The sequence below is a fragment of the Aptenodytes patagonicus genome, chromosome 5 (assembly GCF_965638725.1).
Source record: "Aptenodytes patagonicus chromosome 5, bAptPat1.pri.cur, whole genome shotgun sequence".
NCBI lineage: Eukaryota > Metazoa > Chordata > Aves > Sphenisciformes > Spheniscidae > Aptenodytes > Aptenodytes patagonicus.
The window spans coordinates 23,424,657-23,433,055 of NC_134953.1; positions in this window are offsets into that span (position 1 = coordinate 23,424,657).

The following is an 8,399-nucleotide window of genomic DNA, read 5'->3' on the forward strand; positions in this document are numbered from 1 at the left end:
CAAAGACCTGTAACCTCCCAGTAAACCTGCAGCTGAGTCACCAAACAGCCCTTTTAAAAAAAGCTACTCTTAAAAAACAAGATCAACCTCATTCTGTAACATTTTTCCCAATGTGAAAATTTTACCTTCCTTCAAATGAGCAAATTCTGCTAAATCTCTGGGCTGCTTCTGGAAGCAATAGCAAAGGGAAATGCCTACGTGCATGGTATTACCCAGTGCTCACTTTTAATCCCAGAAGACCTGAAGGGAATGTCTTTAAGCCCATGCTGTCTGAGGGGTAACTGGTAATTTTTTAGATCACTTATAGGCATTTTAAATGTGTCATGTAAGCACATGTAAGCACACACTCTTAAAGAAATAGGTGATATTGTAGCTTCTTGTTGCAGCATGCTCTGTGGTGTCAAAATCTTTTCTTAGCCAGTCTCCAGGTGAGTTGTGGGCTATGGAGGGTTCCTGACACAGATGTTTAAATTGACGTGAGCTGAAATTCAGTGAATCCACAGACTAGCGTATCTATGTAAAACACAGCTGGAAGAAAGCTGCGGATCCTGAAATCTTCTTGCACTACTTACCCCATGAAGTAACCTGCTTGGAAGCAGGGGACGGTGCCAGCTGCAACACATGCCACTTTGAATCGCTCAGCATCTGCAAACTGGGTGTACAAGAGACAAAACCCAATCGACTGCAACACAGATTACATGATGAGCTAACGATTACCATGCTCCTCACTAATTATTTTATTTCCTGTCATTGAATACAGCCGGTGCCTTCAGGTGGTTTCCCTGGCTGTTAATTCATGGCACGTTCCCATGCTGCACTCACTCATAAGTGGCTGCTAATTTTCCCCCCTGAATTCCTAAATATGAATCATGCTCTTTCTACCACTCTAGTACCCTTCTCCAGCAGGAAAATGGCAATTGTCCAGGATAAAAGCAAGTTCCGGAACAGAGAGCAAGTAATGGTAAGAGAAGTCTCCAAATTGGTGTGAGGTCATTGAAGTTAAGAAAAATAAGAAGCTCATTGTACAGCAAGCACAAACCAGACCACACAGCCCCCGCACTTCCTCTCGAGGGCAACACTACCGAAAACTGGGCTTGGAGTCATATACTGATCAGGGAGAGCACAAGTCCTGCAGGAGAACGAGTCCAGCCAGGAAAGGTTATCTGTGCTGTCTGTGTCCGTCCTGAACTGAGCCAGAGACAAGCTCTGCATAGTGCAGCATCTGGCCGCAATGCATAGGACTGGATGTTATTTAGAGTCCCTCCAACCTGGGGTACCCAACCAGACATGCTTCAATGTGACCGGACTTTCAGGAAATGGAGTCAATAGAGGAGCGGCTGCAATAAAGGAAAGCGATGTCACCTTGCACACCAGGGAGTGAGCGGATCAGTGGTGAGCTGGGGACACCAGATGCTTAATCTACGTTTTGCCCCAAATTTTCTGGTGACCTCAGGAGAGCCATTTCCTTGCACACACTCAGTAAAATTAAAGAAGTGATTTCAGACACATTTGCATCATGCTATCTCTTACAATAAATGCGATCTCCAGCATCACATTCAATACTAGGAATTGCTTTCCCTCCCAGAACATCTGCTGGTAACACCTCCATCAGACCTGTATGCTACAGGCGTGGGGGCTGGTTCATCAATGCCCCATGCTATGGAGAGATGCTGATGTGCCCATTCAGTGCTAAGGGAGGAGCCATCCTTAGTGCCCTGCAGAAACACAGCTTACCCTCAGTCACCCTTCAGACAGCACGTCTGAGCGAACATTGGGTGATACTCCCACTTCCCTGCAGGGAACTGGCTCACCCCAGTTGTGTGCTGCTTATGGAGAGCTGCACCAAGCAGGGTCTATAGAAATCTTCTCAGTCAAATGGATTCATCCAGTATTTCAGGCCCCATTAGGGGACATACTAATATTTACAAGGGTACTTCCTTACTGGTGTTCCCTTTGTCAGTGCAGGGGCTAGAAAGAGAGTGTACTGAATCCTCAGCAGAAAGCCTTAACCACAGGACCGTCTACCTTCAGGTTTGGGGAGCTGACAATGTAATCTGAGATGTGCTGAGGGCTTTTTTGGTTTGTTTCCCAGGGATGAACAGCTGTCCCACGTATGTGCCTCACCATAGCCAGCCGCTTCCCTCCTGCAGGCCAGCCAGCAGGTCGCTGCGAGGAACTTGGAGCTTGCCGGGCAGTTCCTAGAAATGCCACTGGAATTTCAAATGTTCCCTTTGGCCCCTTATCACTTTCTAATTTATTGCATAATTTAAAGAAAAGGAGAGGCCAGCCAAGGTTGATGCAAATCTTTTGTTCGGCAAAAACACCTTAAGAGAAACCACGTCTCTGCACTGCAGCAGCGAGGATACTCAGTGGCCAGGAGCCCTTTGCTTGCTGCTAACAGCTGCTCAGTGACTCAGCCATCCCACTTCCATCTTACAGCAGGATCAGTTCTTTGGGGAGCACCAAGCCACTGTGGCGGGAGCAGGACTGGACTTGCAGCAGCAAGTGTCTGGCCGTATTGAATTTTCCATCCTGGCATGCCTGGGTCACTCTGTGCCAGAGAACTGTTTCTTTTGTAACCCAGCACTGGAGGGTGAAGAAGTTAAGCAGTTGGTGGGAGTGCTAAGACCATGGCTATCAGTGGTACTAATCTTGTGTTCTAAAATGCTGAATGTTTGCTATTATCATCATTCAAGAGTTGCTCCAGAGCCCTAGTCGCAGAGTGCCAGCCCAGGGGTCTCTTCCCCAAAAAACTCAACACTTCTGCCAACAAAGCAAGCAAACCCTATGCATGGGACCAGAGTTTCGGCCTGCAAGGTCTCCTTAGACTCCCCTTCCCAGTTCAGTTCAGTTCTTCCGTCACGGTGAGGAAACGGGGTTGACAAAGCTGATTAAAGGAGATAAGAGCCAAGAGCAAAGTCCAGCAAGTGATTCCCAGGTGGCCAGAGAGCAGATGAGCCACCCGCACGCCTGCTCCACCTTCGGCCCTGACACTTCCAGTGACAGAGGCTGTCAATGCTGATTGTGCCAGACAAACTGCTGCTGCATAATGCAGTTTTAAGCATACATAATGCCAGGCAGTGCTGTAGGATAATTACACAGTTTGTAATCAAGCCTAGCTGAAAATCTGAGACAGCCGCTGCTATGAACGCTAAGGATGCTGCCGCCTCTTCCAGCACTGTTACTGTGAGTATGGATCGGCCAAATAGCTAGAGAGGGAGACCGTCTTTCCCGGGAGCCCTCTTCTGTTGTAGCTCTTCTCTAGACAGCATCTATCTGGAACCATCACAGCGTGGTGCAGGCCTGTCTCCAGTGGCCCTGAGAACTGGAAAAACAACACACATAAAAGAAAAACCCCAAACCAAAAGGGATACTGACATTTCTCCACATGGCAGAAGTTTCTTGTAAAAGAAATCCCCAAGCCCTTGCTCCAGAAGAGAAAAACAAATCAATCTAAGCCTCCATCTCTTGTAATCCCAGAAGAAAAATGAGACAAGGGGGAAAAAGCTTGGAAGAGTTAGTGCATATGCCTTGTCTGCCCTTACTTTTCTATGAAAAGCACCGAATTATGAGTTGTATGCTATGAAACCCATTTGGAAAGGCCCACCGCATGTTTGCATTTCTCAGACGTCCTTTTCTACCTGGAAATATTGTTCTGGCAGACTGAAAGGATCTTGTACATTTGCCCAGGATTCCTGGGCACTTGAGCATCCCAAATGTGTGCACCGACCAGCTCCAGTGTTCTACGAAGCATCAGTCCCGGTGTGCCTGTGCTGCAGAGAGGGTCTGTGCAGACACATGAAAACCAGCAAAGCACAGCAGCCACGAGGTATGAGGGAGTCCACTAACCAGTTCCCGTGCAAATAGTCCTGGCTGGGGAACCCCCATCTGAAACTCTCAGTTCCTGAGTTACTGACACAACAGGTAAATTTGGCGAAGCAATCATTTGACGAACTGGCCAGGGGTATATCAGAAGCAGCGATGCAGGTGGAGCATGCAGGGATGGACAGGAAAGCAGACAGCATGCAGCCAGGCTGGCTGAGTGCAGCTGCAAATGCCTGTTGCTGCTCTGTTCACACCGGTGCTGCAGGACAGAGGAAGAGAGCTGTGGGTTTTGCATGGCAGAATGGATATCAAAATGCCACAGAACATCCTCCTGAAACCCAGCCGACCACAGCGAGTCATCATCGCGCCCTTCGAGAGCCCTACATCCATTTTTTTTTCTGTCTCTGTAAGTTTTCCCATGAAATCTGTTCTGTTTCTGTCTGTGCCTATAAAGCACAGCTTAAAACCATGATTTATGCCCCTCCAAGGGCTGTTAGAAGGATACTACCACCATCAGCCATGAAGGTGGCACAGTATTTTCACCCAGGAGGAGCCCATGTTTTCAAGTACTTGCTCCTCAGCAGCCCCTACTGATCAGTCATATATTCCACACTAGGACTCATTTTGCCAAAATAACCTAATTTACATGCTAAATGCCACTGAACTAATTAAATACCCCCCAGGAATTCTGGCCTTCTGCCCTTGGATTTGCCCCTCTTCTATTCTATTCTATTCTATTCTATTCTATTCTATTCTATTCTATTCTATTCTATTCTATTCTATTCTATTCGATGTCCAACGCTGATGTCGTTCTTCACAGTTGCCATTTTGCTTCCAAGCAAATGTCCTTGTGCTCCTATTTCTAAGAATAAAGGTGAATTCTGGCAGCATGACGTTTCTGAGAATCCGCAGTAGTGGAAAGGTAGCTGGGGGAGACACCAGAGAGGAAGGAAAACTGAGTTGTGAGGTATAGCTATAAACAGCAAGAAGTACTGGGGGCAGGAAAAAATCAAGTCAAAGACAGTAAAACTGGAGTTGTGTGCTCGAAATACATTTTTCTTATATTTGGTGATTCAAAAGAAAAAAAAAATCAGCTTAAGGTTATTCCCTGGCATCAGACAAGTGGCAGCAGTACCTGCTCTTCAAGGTCAGCTAAAGCATTGGAATAACTCTGAGTAAGTATGTGTCCAGTCTCTCTGGCACCATGATGAAACATCCACCGCTCCATGGTCTGGCTTCCTGGGAGTTTCCATCCATTTGTATTTGTCTTGTTTAGAGCCTGCAAATGGCACTCGCTGCTGCTGCTGCTGACGATCGCGAGGCTGGGAATAGCGCAGGGGTGTTCTGGCACTGCAGCAAGGAGACAGGAGGATGACTGTGCCTGCAGGAGGTCATGGTCACCGCTCTTCTCCCCACAGGGGATCCATGTGCTGCCTCGTCCCCAGGGCTGCAGCACCGTGTTGTGACATCCAAGAAGGGTAAAGAAAAGTAGCAGCTTCAAGGTGTGTCTGGGGGTGTGATCTGAGCCATAGTTCTGCATCTCAGCGAGAGCCGTCCTGCATGATGGGCTCCTGCTCGCCTTTGCCTCATCGTGTGTGTTCCTGGTGCTTCCTGACGAACAGCCTGGGGCCACCGCCAAATCTGTAGCAGACAAAGGTAAGACGTTTGCTGTCCCCGGCAGGCGTAGGAGTCAGGCTGCTTGTTTGAATGAACATCTCAGGAGCAAACTGGAAAGCACCAAACAGGGACACGAGAGCCCAAACACCTGCTGGCTTTGACTGAAGTCACTGATCATTCACTTGTCGCTGTGTAATTCCCTAAGTGATTAAGCATCACATTTCATGGCTGGTGCAGTGTACAACCCTCTCAAATCTTCATTCGCTCCAGCACGCCCTGCCACTATCATATTTATTACAGATGCACACAGAGCCTTTCACTGCCTTTTCTGTCTGCCTTTGGCTTGGACTCCAATTTGCACAAGAGTATCTCCAGCCGAAATTAGTACTCCTCAAGGGATTAACAACAAGAGAGAAAAAAGGAAGAAAGAAGTGGGTTGTCAACAGAAGGAAATGACTTGATTTGGATCGCTTGGTAGACGAGGTGGTTTATGAACCTGATGGTGTCCCCTAGTTCTTTCCCAGGGCTTTTGGTTTTATTCATGGATGAGAGCGGATCACTGGCAGCTCCTTGCAGGCTGTATTTGACCGAAATGGTACGAATTGGGCAGTGAAAGCAGTCAAGTGGATAGCAGCTGTCCCTTTGGTTGTGTTGGTGTGGAAACCAGGTTAACGTGGGTCTTTGGATTTCCTACACTGCCCCATCCAGGGCTCTCGCAGAGCTCACGGACCTGAGAGTGGCTGCCAGATCTCGAACTGCTGGCCCCTCCGGAGCAGGGGAAATTCACAGCAGGTTCCTGCCCTGCTCCTCCAGGTGGGATGTAGCCAGGACACTGTCAGCACATGGTGCTCGGCAAGTAGGTTTAGAAATGCCATCAGGGCAGGTGAGACAGGACAAGCATCCACCAAGTAACTCCAGCTGAAGCAGCCAGAGGGCTCTGCAGGTGGTGCTGCTGTGGGCACCGCTACAGGGCAGCTGTGGACTCCCAGCTCCAGCTGATGGTGCCTCCACGGAGCCATGCCCTGCTTGCCTCCCGCCCTGCTGTCCTTAGCTGGGCTTTTCCAGCATTGTGCATCATCCTTTGCCAAATGAGCACAGGGGGCAGCATTCCTGCTCCCGCCACTCCATTAATCTTCTAGGGCAGTTTGGTAGTTAGTCATTACCTAATGAGCCCTCACTAAGCATACCACTGTCCTGCCGTGCTTGTCCCTCTCCCTTTGTCACTGCTGCTTCTTTGTCAAAACCAGAGGGCTCCACGGTGGGAATACTTTGTTGTTATATGGCAGAAAACCAGGAACTTTCACGCACTGCTGGAAATGCTTGTCAGGGCCCTGAGGGTACCAATAGTCCATAATGACCCTGCCCAGCCCCCTCAGGGTGTCCCCCATGGCCCAGGATCCCTTTTCTGCCCCCCCCCGGGGACATCCGTCCCTGCCCCAGCGATGCCGTGGGATGCTGCTCTCCCCTGTCCAGACGTGGGCCCCGCAGACACCCTCCCTGGGGAAGAGCTAGGAGGAATGAGCTGTGCTGTGAGTGACCATGAAGGTGTTGAAGATAAACCAGGCTCCTGCTGTGCTGCAGAGCTCAGTTCCTCAGACAGTCGCTGGGTAGCAGCACAAAGAACTCAATTTCAGCTTTACCTCCCCCATTCAGGCAATAGATGCGACCAAGAGCAGGGCAGAGAGCCACGCAAATAACACAGCTTCGGTACCAGGTGAAATCCAACCTGTCTTTCTCTGATTGAGGAAGCCCTGCTGGGATAAACGCCTCAACCCATCTCTTCTCCAAAACAGGAGCTGAAAAGTGGGTTAGAACTTGCTGCTGGCAGTGCTGCGTAGGGGGAGGTCTCTGCTAGGATCTGACAAATGACTGGAGTGATCAGAAAAAAATAAATTTTGCTTCTCACAACAGACTTCCCTGAAATCACTCTCTGTGCACGGAGGAAACTGGTGGGCAGCCGGGAGGGGTGAGAGGCAGTGGGAGTTGGTACATGCAGAACCTCATGGCCAGCCCTGATCTTGCTGAACTCAGTTCCAAAGTCGCCCTTGTTTGCATTTGTGTCCTTGCATCACCTTTTCCTTGGGTGCACTGTTGGTATCTTTTTCCCTGAGAGGGTGAATTTTTTTTCCTCTTCCATCCGTAACAACCAGTACAATGTACAGAAGGAAAGGTGGATAAAGTTAAATTCAAATCCCAAATGGGAAAGCTTAGAGGTTTTAAAAACTGTTTGGTTTATATAAGTACTTATTGGAAACTGGCACAAACAAGTCACTATCTGCTCTGAGATACCAGAGCAGATGTAAGTGTGACAGAGTGGAAAAGGCTCTTCCCTGCCAAAGTATTTGCTGGAGATTCGATAACAAGGTGCCATTGTACAACAGTGGGTAAAGGTTCAGAGTAGAAAGGGGAAACAGAAAAGGCATCCAGGCGATGCAGGGCTCTGCTTTTGCAGGCTACAGCTCCTCCACTGGAACTCGCCCGCAGACGGCCGGTAGAGCTGGGTTAGATTCAGTGGGAAGGCAGCTAGCTCTTCTGTGCTGTTTTCCTTATCAGCAAACAGTGACAGCCCGTCTTGTCCCTTTATTTCTCCTAGAGGGCTGTAAGCTCCTTTTACTTTTCTATGCATTTCTGGGGATAGCATTAAATTCAGCACTCCAAATGCACATTTATAATCTGAACCAACATGTGAAACTTAAGTACAAGAGCTCCACTTTCTAGTATTTGTACTGACAAATTTTCAAGGATTCCTGTGAATTTCATTCATCCCTGTCATATTTCCCCCTAGATACTAATACTGTGTGTTTTACAAATACTGAGTGTTTTGCAAACACAGTTGAGTTAGAATGGCAGATATCAAATACAACTTCAAATTGCATCATTTCACTATAACCTAAAGACGTAAAGCAGCCTGTGCCCCCTCCTCAAAAGATGCTCTTATTTGTTTTGATTCTGAAATA